The following is a 16,237-nucleotide window of genomic DNA, read 5'->3' as shown; positions in this document are numbered from 1 at the left end:
TGCGGTGACTCACGCCTGTAATCCTAGCACTTTGGGAAGCCAACGTGGATGGATCACGAAGTCAAGAGTTCAAGACCAGTCTGACCAATATTGTGAACCCCTGTCTCTACCAAAAATACAAAAATTAGCTGGGTGTGGTGGCACATACCTGTAGTCCAGCTACTCGGAAGGCTGAGGCAGGAGAATCACTTGAACCCAGGAGATGGAGGTTGCAGTGAGACAAGATCATGACACTGCACTCCAGCCTGAGTGACAGAGACTTCATCTCAGGAAAAAAAAAAGTGATGCATAGTAACAAGACTGCCCGAGGAGAAGAGGCAATCAGCAACCTTCTCCAGGGTGGGATGGCTGAAGACCCTTTAAGAACAAAGGTGTCTACTTTCCTTCTTTAGGATGCTCTATCGTGATTTAATGAACCCTCCCAATCTACTGTATTCAGTATTTGGCATGAGTCAATTTAGGGGAATTCTAGAAAACATAGCTGGCTGTTATCAGGTTAATGGAGATTGGGAGGTCGGGAAAAACCCCAGGAGACACGTAGGAAGGACAATACGTGAAAACAGAAGAAACTTGGAGTCAGTTCACCCTTCAAACAAAATCTCCAGTTTCCAGAAGACATTGTGAGGGCTGCTGGGTCTTCCTCACCTGCAGATGGGGGATTCCAGATAATTATTATACTTGAATCTCACAAGATGGGGTGATCACCACCTGCTCTCAAATGGGATGAGTTACAATATCTTCTATCGGGAGGCGGTAAATAAGAGGTTAGGTACACGTCTGTAGTCATCACAATTTTGTCAAGATTGCTATTTTTACTTCCATGTCATAGATGGGGAGCCTGATGCTTGTGGAAATGATTTGCTCAGGGTCTCACCATTAAAAGTGGCAGAGGAAAGATTCCATGTTTTAAAAGCTGCAAACTGAGCTTACTCCCATCCATGCTGTCATACCGACTTTGAGATTTCAATCCTCCTGAAGGCAGGAAACTTATTCCATTTGCTTTTATACCCTCCATAACACTAGTGAGCAAGTTTTGCTCAAAGTCACATGGAATATTTTGCTGACTCAAGGGGAAAAAGTAAGAGACTTAAATGACACCATCACAAGTCAACCTTCAAGGAACAGAGACATTTAGCATTAGCTGTCTCAGTCAAATCAACATAGACATGCACGTTTATCCTTTACATGGCAGTAAGACAGCAAACACAATTGAAAAAATGAGCCAAGTGTAAAAAATGTGTCACAAAGGGATGGATTTAGACAGGAGAGCAGTGAAGTAGGTTATAAAATGGTCAGCATAATCCATTTTAATGAATTATTAGCTGAAACATGCAAAGCATTTAGGATTTCTGGGAGAAGTGTACAAACACACCAAATGTTTGTCTGACATTTTCTTCACTGCTGCCGTCTTTCCACAGGGCTGGAGATGATGTTAACCAACGGCCTTGGGAGGAGAGATTGCAGCTGAGCCCACACCCTCTCCAACTCCTTCAGACTGTTTCTGTTTTTGTAGACTTTACCATTAACAACAAATCCTAAGATTTACTCAATCAGTACAGCAGTCATTGGCCCGAGTTCAAATTTCTGATTCGAAGGAATCTGCACTCTGCCTGCCAGGATCGACTATTAATGGCTTCGTCCATAGAGGAGCTGTGTCTTTGCTCACTATGGAACAGTATTGAGGCTTCGAAAGGGGTATTTTGCTGGTCACCTCCTTGGTCATCCTTCTGCTCACCAAGAGCAGATACTGTTCTCAGCCCCTTACATTTACAAGGTCGTTTAATTCTCACATAGCCCTTTCAGATAGATGCGACTATTACCCCCCTTTTACAGAGGAGGAAACCGAGAGGCAGAGGACATAGGTGAATTGTCCCAGATCACAGAGCTGGCTATGGAGCTGGGACTTGCACCCGGCCAGCCTGGCTCCAGAGTTCACTGCCCTCCTCCTGTACAGCACGTGTGACCTGCAGTAATCACCGCCCAAACAGGCAGGCACTGCGGATAGCCAAGCACACCTCTTCCGCCTTCAGCACGGAGGACGGTTCGTTTTCATTCTGGTGTTCAGCTCAGGACTGTTTTTATCACAAGGACGTACCACCCAGAAAGCTCAGTCATGTGCCGTTACCTTCTACGGTCATGGTTTTCTACTTTTTGGCCCCATTTTCCTGAGGACTTGGCCTGCTGGGACGTGAATGATGCGTTACTACTGTATAGGAGGTTCAGGTCTAGTGGCACAAACAGCGACGGACCCCATGGAAATGCGGGCGTGGCCCCTCCATCCCAACAGCCTGCATGGCTGCTCCATTCTGCTCCCATCACACACATCCCCACACAGCCAAGCCCCTTCTCCTTTCCCCCACTGGATTCATCAAATCAAACCTCGCTGTCCTTGGAAAATGTACCATTAATTTACTTACTGCCCAGTAAAAAAGCACACTTCCAGTTAACATGACACCCCCGCTACGATAGAACAGCCTTAATTCAAACATGACGCAGAGGAACAGAGGGAGGAGGGGTCGAGGACCATCCTGGAATCGGCAGCTGTTTTCTGGGGGAAAGCCTCCGTCCCCCCTGAGCCCGACACTTGTGCCACACTATCCCCATGGTGTCTGAAAACTCCATGAAGACAGGCTCACTCTGACCCCTTCACACCCACAACGCCAAAGAGGAGCAGGTGTTCAGGAAAAGTCTCCTGCTAGTGCTGAAGACAGGAATGATTCCCTCGTGCTGCCCAGAATGTCAGGAGAAAAGGCACCATGTGGACGCCTTCCAGGTGAATTCTGGAATGACTCTGCCGAATGCCAGTCATCCTTTTTCAGAACAAAACCAATACCGGAAAACATGTGTCGCCAGCAGACAGATGGTCCTTTTGACGGCTTACAAACACACCTACGTTACGCTGAATTTATCTCAAGCCACCCTCTCTGTGCTAATGTAAAAAGTCTCCTTTATTAACCAGTAGCCTTTTTCATCTGGTGCTTTATTAACAAGCAAGACGGTCCTGTAACACTCAGGCATTGTTGAAAACGTCAAATGGAAGCCTAGAATCCTCTTCCGTGCAGCTTCACTGCAAAGTATTTGGACGTGAGCCAAATCGTGCTATTCCTACATCTCCATGGGAAACTCAAGGCTTCATCAAGGAAACACAGCATCATTTCTGCTAGTTACAGAAATTGGTGGGGGGGGGGATGGGGTTGAGGGAACATTACGTAGAAAGCAACCCCGATAATCACCTGCATGAGAGCCACACTGGCCGGCAAGCCCCGGTCTGCTCAGTCTCTGCACAATCACAGACTTGAGACCTGGAGGGCAGACACCTGGCACTGCTGACCACCCCAAGGTCATGGCCTCTGCCCCTTCTCTGCTGCCCATCAGGTCCAAGCTTCTGGCAACACCGCCTGCTGCCCCCACTGCCTCATCGACTCTTCGTGAAAAGCAAATGTTGCCAGGATAGCTTATGAGTACATTTGCCAGGAAAGCAGCTCCGATTGACGCTGAAACCCCCTTCTCACACCCCTGGCAGCTCCCTTGCCCCCGGTGTGCACATGCTTGCAGCTCTGACCTTGCTCAGTGTCTCCACAGGCTCTGTCCCCTGGAGAGCCAAAGGCAGACTCAATGTTGAGTCAGAAATACACAAAGAGGGTGAAGATTACGAACTGCCTGCCCCTCAAAACACAGGTTGAAATCCTCACCCTCAATGTGATGCTGTCAGGAGGTCTTTGGGAGGTAATGAGTTCCCGAGGCTGGAGACCCTTGAATGGGATTTGTGCCTCAGAAAGGGGCCCAGCAAATCCCTCACCCTCCCATTGTGTCAGGGCCAGAGAGAAGGTGTGTGCCAACCAGGAAGGAGCCCACACCAGAATCCACCCGTGCAGCACCCTGATCCTGCCTTCCAGCCGCTAGAACTGTGAGAAACAAATTCCTGTTTTTCATAAGCCACTCAGTCAATGATGTTTCGTTACAGCAGCCTGAGCTGCCTGAGATGACGATGCTCACTGCCCTACAGAAACGGCTACTCCCCTCTCCCAGAAAGAGGGGTTTAATTAAAATCCCTGTCTCTCCTCGCGGCCACCACAGATCTCACTCCCCCACCCCAAAAGCCAGCAGTTGCTAGGATTAAAGGAAACAGAGGATTGTTTTAGACCAGCCCCTCCGTATCGATCTGAAGCCTATAACTTTGCCCACTTCCACGGTGGCCGTGTCACTGCATTGCCCATGTCAGCTCTGTGTCTGCACTGGGTCCCAGGCTGTGCACAGACTCTTCTAGCTGCCCATCCAGCACAGCCATTTCCCCTTCTGCTTTGGAGGCTGTCCTTCGATATCGAACTCCCACCTTTCTGCAACCCAAGGCCTTCTGATCCAGACATTCGGGGTGAGCTCAGCCATGTACTGGAGTCCTTGACTCAGGTAACCCAGGCCCAAGGCCTTGGCACCAACGATCTACTGGCTGTGGGGTCTGCACAGCCACTAGCTGTCCCAGCCACACCAGGGCCTGGGAGGGGAGGCAGAGGAACCTGTGAAGCTGCCAACAGCCATACGGGGACAGGGGCCCCTGGGATGAGGGGAATGCCATGGAAGGAAATTCAGAGAAAGAAAGAGCCCCAAGGCTGGACGGGTCATGCCCAAAGCCTACGCTGCTGAATTTTCCAGGTTTCTGAACTCAATCGCTGACCCACACAGCACATGTTTCCTGAGTGCTGACCCCGCGTGCCATTGGATACGGCAATAAGGTAGGACCCCCACCCACCCCTTCCCCGACACATACACAGGCCTGGGGACCCAGTTGGCACCGTGAGCCAGGGAAGGGGGCCATTTCAGACGGACAGTGGGTGCAGCCTTGCCAAAGCCCAGCAGTCACCTGCACTGCCACAGCCAGGCTGAGTCCAGATCAGCCGCACAGAAACCTGACCCTCTCAAGGGCACGCCTGAGCTCATTAGGGACAGACACCGTCTCCTGCTGATCTCCAACACTTTCTCTGCATGTCTAGTTACAAACGGACGACGCAGTCTCGGAAGCACAGCTGTGACTCTGGAGACAGATCCCAGGCCTCCCCCTGCTCCTCTCCGTGGTGCCATTGATGGGGAGGGGCCGGTATGGCCGCGAGGCCGCATACCCACAGCCACCATGCCACGGAGACACGGGCCTTCGATGGTTACTTCTGCCAAAGAACCCTGCTGCGTCTTGGAGCACACCATGGTGGGCGGGAAGCTCCACCCGGAGAAACAGCGATGCTTCTCCCCAGAGCCAACGGAGGGCACCCCCCACCCTGCATGCAGCAGATTACTTACATTCTGGAAAACATCTGAGTTAGTGGAGAACAGTAAAATGAAAAGGTCACGCTAGAAAGTTTAGAAGGTTGTGTGGAGTCTCAGGAGGTCTAAAGATTTCTGAACCAAGACTGCTGTGGGCAACAAGCTTACAGGGAAAGTTTCCACACGGGCCTTCAACAAGCAACGCTCAGCAGGGAGGAGCCACGTTCTGGGCAGAACCTCAGAACAAGAACATCGGACACCACAAAGTCACAACAGAGCCAACAGCAACTGAAATACAGCGCTCTCCTAAGATGTGTGCGTCACCTGCAGAAAGTCACCACACATTAAGATGGGGGAAGAAAAGGATAAGGTTAGAAACAAATTTGAAATTATTTCTGCATACATAAAATTTCTACATCCACTGGCTTTCTTTCTGGGAGTAACAACTTTTACATGAGATGCACATCCCCGTTGGAAGGAGTTTGGGTTTTCCGTGGGCAGAGTCAAGGGCTCTCCAAGAAATGTGAACCTTTTCTCACTCACTGAGCCGCGTGCCCTGAGGCCGTCCTGGCCTGTCTGAGCACCTCCCTGGTTCTGCCTCCAGCCAGCTCCTTCCAGCACTCACCCCGCTGCTCCCAGAGCCTGCACTGGCCCAGGATCTCCTCTTCTGCTGCTGTCAATCTTCCACTTTAGGGCAAATAAGTTGGAAACTAGAAAGTTATAAGACCCCTTAGCTTTGTCTTCTCAGAAAACAAAGAATACTAATTCTACTTCCATGGTTTAATATGTTGCCCCCATCTGCATGTTCATGGATATGTGTTTTTATATATTTTTTAATCAGTACTTATAAAAGCATGCACTGTTGGCTACGTTCAGTTCAATTACATTTGATGTAAGAAGTTTTAATTTCAGTGAATTCAGGCACTCAAAATTTAAGCCCTCTGACATCTATTAATCAAATGGAAAAATGACAGGTAGATATCACAAAAATCAAGAGAAGTGTTTAATATAAATCCTGGACTTTTAGATATTTCCACAAATGTAATGTATACATTAGTACACGACCTTGAGCATTTTCACAACTCTTTGAACTAAAATTCTGTTCTTAACTTTTATTGGTAGATCGACATCCACATGTGATTATAAGCAGCTCAAACATCAGCTCTTAAAAACAACCAGAAATGCTGTGGGCAAATCCCACCGAGCAGCAAATAACGGAACTGCACCCAACAACCCAGGCACCTCCCCTGAGGCATCTGGAACTTGAGGATTACGAGCAGCCTTTGGTTTCTGAGGCACCCGAGAGTGGGGACTCCAACTCCCCAAGTCTAGGAAGGCCTCAGCGATAAGGAAAACTGATCAAAAAGTCATCCCTGCCGGCCCCCTGCCATGGGTTCCCCCCTGCCGGCCCTCAGCCACATGCTTACAGATCTCACTTCCTCTCTGTCCCGCAAAGCCTGACTCCTGATTCCAGCCCTGCTGCTTACTGGGATGTGGCCATGGACGTCAACTGCACCTGCAAGGGGAGAAGCCTGTCAGGATACAGGATTCTGGCCATCCTGGCAGCGCTCAAGCTGATACTGTAACTTGGTAGTGAGTTACTTAATGCAAAGGTTTAACTTTGAAAAATTTAGATGTGTGTATTCTAACGGAAATTCTGAATGTAGAACACAGGCCACACCCTCACACAGATGTTGTCTGGCCAGCACTCTTTTGTCTGTCTTTTCAATAGACGTTTTTAAAAGCAGTTTTTGGTTCATAGCAAAATCAAGAGGAAAGTACAGAGAGTCCTCACCTATCTCCTTTCCCAGCACAGGCACAGCCTCCATCATTCTCCTGCCCTCACCAGACCAGCATGTCTCTACGACCGACAGACCCGCATCAACACGGCACCACCACCCACAGTCCACAGCTCACACGAGGACTCGGCCTGCTGCTGCTCACTCTGTGGGTTTCACAGACGTGGAACGGCATGGATCCCCCATGAAAGCCCCACCTGGAGTTGTTTCCCACCTTCCATATCCCCTATGCTCCTCCCATTCATCTCTCCCTTCCCCAGCCCCTGGCAGCCACTGACTGTTTGACTCTCTCCACAGCTTTGCCTTTTCCAGACTGTGCTGTGGTTGGACTCGGACAGCAGGCAGCCTTTCCAGATTGGAGTCTCACTTAGCAACATGCATTTAAGATCCTTCCTTGTCTTCATGGCTTAGGGGTCCAGTTCTTTTTAGTGCTGAATAATATCCCAGTATCTGACATACCACAGTTTATCCATTCACCTGCTGAAGGGCATCTTGGTTGCTTTCTAGTTTTGGCAATTATAAAGCTGCTGTCAACGTCTGTGTGCACATTTCCGCATGGAAGTAAACTTTCAGCTCCTCCGAGTAAACGGCCAGGACTGTGATTGCTCCTGTGGTTGGAGAGCTTAGTTCCACAGAAAACCACCACGCTGCCTCCTACAGCAGCTGCCCCACTTCCCCCAGTGATGAGTGAGGGTCCTGATGCCCACACACCCACCAGCACGCGGCAGTGTCGGAGTTCGGGTTTTGGCCAGGCCGATGGGTGCACAGTGACGCCTCGCCCTATGACATAAGACGCGGGCCATGTTTCCACGTGTAGATTTGCCATCTGTGTATCTTCTTTGTTGGGGTATCTGTCCAGGTCTTTGGTCCATTTTTAATCAGGTTGTTCATTTTCTTGTTGAGTTTTGAGAGTTCCTTGCACGGTTTGGATAACAGCCTTTCTCAGATGAGTCTTTTACAGATGCGTTCTCCCCGTCTGTGGCCTGCCCTCTCATGCTCCTGAGACACTATGTTTTATATTTTGAAAAACACTTTAGACAGAAGATGGACCTCCCAGCCCACCACGGTTCTCAGTTTGGCCGTGGTCACCACCCTCCCAGCCCTGGTTCCCACCTTTCCACGATCTGCTGGTCCTATGGGTGTCAACCCATACTAAGTCCCTAACATATCTCCAATGATGGCAACGTCAAAGCAGGCAGTTGGCAGGTAGAAAGGAGCTGATGGAGGCCGGAGCAGAGTGTGAAGGCCAGCGGATTCATCCCTCGGGGACCGGCAGGCCTCTCAGATATCCCCCTGGGTCACCTCCCAAATGAAGTACCTGCTTTGGCCGTGGGCAGGAAGCAGGACCTGGCCCAGATCTCAGCATATTTGACCTGGCACGGCATTTACAGGTGAGCCTCCATAACCGGAAACTCGACTCTCTGGGGAGAATGCATTTTCATTATCAAGGCTTTTAGGCTTTTAATTAAGAAACCAAAGAGCAGTGACTGGAGTGAGGATGCAGGGACTCTGGGTGACCCACACGCTCGTTTCCACCTGGCACGAAGGACCCTGGAGTGAGGGTGCAGTGCCTGCTCTGAGTCACCAGCACACTCATCATTTCTACATGAAGAACCCTGTGAGCCTGTCCCAGGACTTTTTAGCCTAGACCTAAAAATTCGCAGCTCAGGAAACCTTCATCATTTTAGGAACCTGAGGAGTGGGCCAGGGGGATCTCACAGAGTGAGGTGCTGTCTATGGGGTCAGCAAAGTGCAGCTGGGGCTTCCCGCAAGCACTTCAGCGAGGCCGTGCACTGGCCCGAGGCTGGTTCCGCCTCCTATCCTCGGTTCTCATGCCCAACCGTGAGGGGAGCCCCCCGCTTCAGGAGCGGTCCCTGGCTCCAGGCCCTAACATCCATGTCCAGGCCCCTGGTAGGGCAGCTTCTACCCCAGGGAGGCTGGGACTGGAGACAGCCTGGAGCTCTAGGCAATCCTGGCAACCACATGCTTCCCGAAGTGGCTGCAGACAAACTCCTGCTTCCAAAACCTGGCACGGGCTGTGTGAGGCCTGGAACGCGGGAGGCGCGATTACCCTCTCATGGTTATCAAGTCAAGTCATAGTCTCTTAGACCTATGTGTGACTGGAAGTATACACATTATGGAAGTGTATATAAATGTGAATACAGACACGCTTATTTTCCTTTTATATACCTTACATATATGTGTATACGTGCATATGTATAAAACATGGAAGAGAAAACCATACTTAAGATTTCAAATCTCAGTCACAAAGATCTCAGAAGCAAATTATTATTCTTAAATTCTAAACAAAGATGTAACATTTTACATTCTTACAAACAAAACATTCTCTATTAGCATTTTATTTTAAAAACTAAGAATGCATTGCACTTTCTCAATTTCGATTTTTAACTCAGCTCACAAAGGCCCCTGTAGAAAGGACTCCGTACCGTGGCAAGGATGGCGGTGGTCACACCTGTGTCCATTTATCCTCTCTACATCTAGCTCCTCTCCCTGAGGCAACAGCACCTCCGAAGTCACAGCCTGGCCTCCCATCTCTCCCCCGTCCCGGGCTTTTTGGCATGTTGCTCTGCTGCACACACCTCAGCAAATACTGCTGATTAGCCAGAATCGCCCAGAAATCTCTTAACCTTGATTCTGGCTGCTTTTGTAATTTGTAATATCTGTACTTCTGGTGTGATTTGAGAAACAACACATTTTAAAATTAGAGAAGATGTGGTTTTTATTCTCTCCTTTCTACTTGCAACCTTGAAAATTCAAGTAGCAGCAAGGGTTTGTTGAAAGTAACTTCCACCAAAGAGAACCTATTACAAAGGTACTACAGAGTGTCAAATAACCACATAGATGTAAAATAGACATGCAGACACAGATATAAAATCCAATGGTTAAACCAAATTGAGAAATGCTTGCCAGTTTGATAGGACTTCTAAAACTTGACATAAATGTTGGCTGAGGGATACAAGATGTTATGAGATGAGTGAGATGCTTGGCCTAGAACCACAGGCTCTCTCCTCTTTACAGCAGAAAATCCATAAGGAAGTCAAATCTGAAAGAACCAGGTACCACTGAATGGCATACTCAGCCATCCTTCCCCATTCCTGGGCCAGCTGCAGTGAGTGCAGCCAGTCGTTCACCAACATCCATCATCCATCCTCCAAGGCCATGGCTACACTTTACTCCCAGGCTCCCTGTCATTATGTAGATTAGGTAAATCAGGGCCACTCTCACCTTAAGCCTCCCCTGCCAGCATGGAAATCGCCCAGTCCCAACCACAGCAAGGACAGCCATGTCCCTGGGAATGCAGAGCAGGGGTCGGGAAGAAACCTAGATCTCTGAATACCTCATGGAGCAGTCACCAGCCTGGAACATCCTCCCTGACGGCTTTGCAACAGAGAAGAACTCCTTGGTTCCTCAAGCTACAATACTGCAGAGTCTCAGGTCACAGCATCCTTACCTACCCTCGTCAGGAACCGTTCATGCTCATCAAGACATGAGAACAAAACTGCAGTGGCACAGTCACACTCGACGCAGACCACCTGCTGCTCACATTCATCGTATTAACACCAAAAAGCCACCGTGGTGGATATCCTGGATGTGGACACTTGGCGGCTTTTTGCTGGAGACGCGCTTTGTGCATTTATCGCACGACCATCTTGGCCTCAGGAGGGGCTGTGCAGATGGCAGCTGTGCACGTCACAGGGAGTCTCACTTGCTGGACTCTCAGCCAGCTCCCACTATCAGTGCCCGCAGACTCCTCTCCTCCGGGAGCACGTGCTTGGACGCCACAGTGGCCTGTGGATCCACACAACAGCACTGTGTGCCCCAGGAGCTTAGAAAGTACCACTGCATCAATGCCTCCACAGGTGGGGCCGGGGGCAGAAGCCAACCTCAAGCAGTTACGGTCCTCCGTGGGGCTGGCGTCCAGGCAGGAAGGCGGCTCAGCGGCTCTCCTCTCACTGTGGAACTTCCTAGGTCCCCACATGAACAGAACCCTAAATAACACGCAACAAACAACAGGAACGAGAACACGACCAGCAGCTTCTGAGATGAGCAAGCTGGGCTGATCATGAGACACCTGACGGGGACGGTGCCAGAGCCCCTCCCGGTAACCTGTGAGGACAGCACTGCCAGCATCTCCCTAAAACCAGCCCAAGTCAAGTTAGACTTGAGGCTTTCCAGGACTGGGTAGATCCATTCAATCCCACAGTCTGAACCTTCCAGGCCGTGTCTCATGGCCCTCATCTCACATATGGGAACCCGGACGCTGCACCATAAACGCAGCCCCAAGCCCTCGTTCCTTCTTCAACACCACACACCAGTACAGTGAACACTTAGGATCTGGGCATTCACGTAAAATACTGCTTAACTAAAACTTCTGATTTAGAATATGTTTAATTCTTACTCACAGAGCTGAAAGTGTTTTGTCATAGAAGGCGGTAGCTGTAACTAAGCATGAGAGAAGAAGGGATCAGAGTGGTGCCAAGTATTAAATATTCCTCTAAATCTATTCACCAGGTTGCCATGCTATTGTCACCTGCTTCATTTTCTGTCCTTAAAAGACAAAATAGTTACTTTTCAAAATAGACAACCTGTTTTACTGATGCTTAGCTATAAAGTTGCGAGCTACGTATCCAAAAGGGAGATATGGGAAAACAGAAAAGGTCCACAAGCGATCGGGTGGGGAGGGGCGCAGTTGCAGCAGCACCTGGCTCTGTTGCGTTGTGAGCCAGCCACGTGGGCTGGACAGCTCACTTAGCCACTGAAATTATATCATCTAAGATTTTGTTGCAGTTACTTTGACAAATTCTCCCTCCTGCTATGAAGAGTAAGGTTTGAGGGGTTTTTTTGTGTTTTTTTTTTTTTTGACTTGGAGTCTCGCTATGTCACCCAGGCCGGAGTGCAGTATTACAATCATGGCTCATCGCGGCCTTGACCTTCTGGCTCAAGCAATCCTCCCGCCTCAGCCTTCCAAGCAGCTGGGACCCAAAGGCGAGTTTGATTTCTTTGCTAACGAATTCCTAATTCACCTCGCAGTGGGCCTGTCAAGGCCCTATGCCCGGACATCCACCTTGCCGACCGTCCATGTGGTCTCTAAGGTGGATGCACTCCGGTTGCCTGGGCTCTGCACGCGATACTGAGTCTCCAAGTCTGCCGCTGTATAAGGGACTGACAGCCCCAAGCGTCTCGACGCGCCACCTTGAGCCGGGCTTTATTCCACAGGGCGACTCTGCTTCCCGTGATGAGATGCAGCACGTGAGCACAGATCAAAGGGTATCAGCAACTAACCCATTCCCCTGGTACTAAGCAGAGGACCAAGAGTTTAGTTCCTTACTTATTTACTACGGGCTTGATTCAAAGCAGCTTTCTGGGATCCTGGGGACAAACATCTCCAACTGGTGAGAATTCTGGCTTTAGTAACAGAAGAATCACCTAATGCCCATTTTGTAACTGCTGTTCTCATCAGAACTTGAGGCCAAAGCGAAAAATAAAAGGGGGAGGCTAAGATCGTGACACCCCAGTTTGCACAAGGCCAACCAGCCTGCTTGAGGGGGTGAAAGGAGTAGGATTTTTAAACTGCTGAGTTTTAAAAACATGGCTGTAGGCTGGGCGCACTGGCTCACGTCTATAAGCCCAGCACTTTGGGAGGCCGAGGTGGGAGGATTGCTTGAGGCCAGGAGTTCAAGACTGGCTTGAGTAACACAGCAATACCCTATATCTCTTGAAAAAGGAAAAAAAAGGTTATTAAAATAGTAATAAAAAGTTTAATGCAATAAATTACTATATCAACATGGCACCCCCAGCTGTCAGACGAGGTACAATCTCTGTGGCTATGATGAGATCTGGAGAGAAATGTAACTGGCATCATAGGGAAGGTCAACCCCAAAGCCCCACGGCACTACTCCTGTACAGTGTGTTAACCAGCATGAAGTCTCCTCCACAATCAGAAGCCTGGTTTAGAGGAACGCTGTCCACGGGACCTGGGTGGACTCCAGACGCTGGCTGACCAGACAACCCCCCCCGGGACCCTGCCGGCAGCCCCAACTGGACAGAATGACCTCGTGAATGTCCTTTCCCGCCACAAGCTGCAGACCCTGAGCCAGTCCTGGCTGTGACTGAGGCTGCGCATAAACGTCTGCGCCCAACAGCTCACCTTTGTACATGACACGCCCAGTCCACCTCATTTCAAATGTTACGCTCGCCCCAAGGCGAACAGGGATGTTACAGGTTAACTCACTGCATGTGTGCTAGACTTTCCCTATAAGTGTTCAGACATTGCACGAACCGGATGAACAAACCCCACTTTCCCTGTAAACGTTCAGACATTCCGTGAGCCCGATGAACACACACAGCCAACAAACCCCGGAACGTGTAACGCCGCGGCCTCCTCTCCTCCTGAGGGGCGTGTGCTTACAGCTCCCCCAAGACCACATTTCCCAAAGCACAGAGTGTTACTCTGAAAATAAAACCTCCTTTTTCCTTCCTCTGTACATCTCGTGGTCATGTTAACAACTATTGCTACAAATGCAGAGAAATGGGGTATCATCCGTGCTGGTCACCGAATTCCTAGCACCAAAGCTTCAGGGCCCCCCAGTCTGAAGGAAGCTTCTATCGCCCTAAAGCCAACTCTGGAGACGAAGGCCAAGCTGGTGAAAGGCTGTGTCACCGCAAATCCACACCACGGGGCCCACTGCAGTTGTGTGTAACGAACTATTGGCCTGTCCTGGGGTTTGGGGAAATCAGGATGCAAGCAGATACCGTACGCTCTGCCATGGGACCGTGAAGTCTGCGGAACCTCAGAGGAACACGGAGACAAACGGTGGCACGATTCTCACAGGCCGAGCCTCGATGGGCGCCCGTGTCAAGAACACAGACACGCCGGGAGGGACAGCCGATGCAGTCAACGCCTGCAGCCCCAGCACACGGCAGCGTCTAAGTGTGGGGGTCTCTGGCCAGGCTCCACCACAATTGCCATATTCTGTGGCAAAATTTTAAAAATAGGTTTTAACTAGTTATAACTCTAACTTGTTTTACACATAAACAGAACACAGGGTACCAACAGGCTCCAAAATACTTCACCTAGAACCAAGTCTAGAATGCAGATGGATGCTGCTCCGAGTGTGACGAGTCCCCTTGTAGTGTCATAAATCCTAGATCTAGGTGACTAAGTGCTCTTCCTAAACCAGACGGCACCATGAGGCTCTGAGGGCACCCTCTGTCCCCAGGCCAGTCCATCAGCCCCGGCAGAAGCTGCTAGAGTAAGAGCCTGTGGATTTGTATTGGACGGATGCAAACCAGGCAAAGTCACAGGGGCTCGTTCTGGAAGCCCATCCGTTTACCCACTCATGCCATGGAGAGCCGTTCCCCCAACTCCACACCCGCAGTCATGCTGAACCACAGCAACTGGCTTTTAGGCCTTCAAGCCACTCCTTCTCACCGCTGGACAGACCCTTCTCACACCGTGAGGCCCAGAGTAGCCTTAACAGGTGGTCCCAGCAGAACTGGCCACTGCATGAATTGATACTTTGTGTGTGGGGGGGTGGTTGTTCTTCTGTCACTCAGACACAGTGCACCATAAGTACAGTGGTGCTATCATGGTTCACTGCAGCCTCAACCTGCCAGGCTTGGGTCATCCTCCAGCCTTAGCTTCCCGAGTAGCTGGGACCACAGGTGTACATCACCTGTCCTATTTAATTTTTTGTAGAGTCAGGGTCTTGCTATGTTCCCCAGGCTGGTCTTGAATTCCTGGGCTCAAAAGTGAACTGCCCAACTCAGCCTCCCAAGGTGCTGGGATGACAGGTGTGAGCCACTATGCCCAGCCTAGAATTGGTTTTTCTTAAACCTGAGTTTGACACATGAACCCCACTTACATAGATATCAGCACACTCTCACAGCTCGAGTTTTCCTGAATCTCGATTCTGTCCGTTCAAGGTCAATATCTAAGAAAGGTTCAGAACTGACCCTCCCTCAGTGAAGCCTAAGAGCAAATGCAGCAGCATCTCAGTGTATAAGGAGACAAAGTAAGAAGGTGGAAAATACACACTGAAATCCTAGTGCTAGAATCATAATCACCAACACTTTAAGAGGGAATCTGCTTTCCAAAATATGTAGCTGCTGGATTAACTTCAAAGTCACCAGATTCCACAGGCAGTAGCTCACAGGGGCACAGCTTTCTAAGGCCGCACAGCCCGGGACAGCGTAACAGCCTCGGGGCAAAGCAAACTAAACAAAGGCTTGGTTCTCTCAAGGACGAAGGTGCTCAAGTGTTTCCAAATAGATTCTTCTTCTAAGTAAGTTAGATGCCTCCTACAACACTGTTTAGAGTGCCAGTGTATTCAGAAACATGAAGTTGAAAATACATCTCAGGACCCCAAAATCACTAAGGTAAAGGGACGTCAAGGTGAGGAAGAGCTTAGACCAAACCTGCCTCCCATGCTCTTCCTAACAGAGACAGCTACTGGGGGTGGGGGGAAAAGCCACGTACCTCCCTCACAACCGATCCACAAGGAAATTCCTCATGGACAGAGGACAGAACTCAAAGTCCCCATCTGCACACGGAGATAAATGCGGATCTGACTGCTTCCTCTGGAAAGATGCACCAGAAATGCATTTGTCTGATCTACCTGTGACCTGGAAATCCCTCCCCGCTTCGAGCCGTCCATCCTTCCTAGACTGAACCAACGTACGTCTCACATGTATTGATGTCTCACGTCTCCCTAAAATGTGTAAGACCAAGTTGTGCCCCAAACACCTTGGACACATGTCCAGGACCTCCTGAGGCTGCCGCAGTGTGTCCTCAAGCCCTCCTAAGGCTGTGTCTATAACCTTGGGAAAATGAACCCTATGGACCGAGGAGTGTCGCAGAGATCCTTCTGGTTTACAGGAAGCATTCTCTCCTGCGAGTATATCAATGAAATCACGTGGAATTACAAAATGCCACTTTAGTAAAAGCCAAGGAATTAGGGTTCTATGTGCTTAAAAAAAAAAAGTAACGTTCTATTTGTCAATGGACCATGAAGCCCACACCCCCTTTTGCAGTGAAGATGTCAAATGGGACGAGAGGCCCCTCCTGAGGATGCTACCCTCTGACCCCACTTCCCAGAGTCCAGTTTCCTGCTGCTCAGGGAACAGCAACCCCAGCTTCACGAGGCTCAGGCCTCCAAACCCAA

Source organism: Macaca nemestrina, chromosome 9 (genome assembly GCF_043159975.1).
Source record: "Macaca nemestrina isolate mMacNem1 chromosome 9, mMacNem.hap1, whole genome shotgun sequence".
Classification (NCBI taxonomy): domain Eukaryota; kingdom Metazoa; phylum Chordata; class Mammalia; order Primates; family Cercopithecidae; genus Macaca; species Macaca nemestrina.
The sequence above is the reverse complement of the archived record's forward strand: the minus strand, read 5'-3'. Positions refer to the sequence as shown.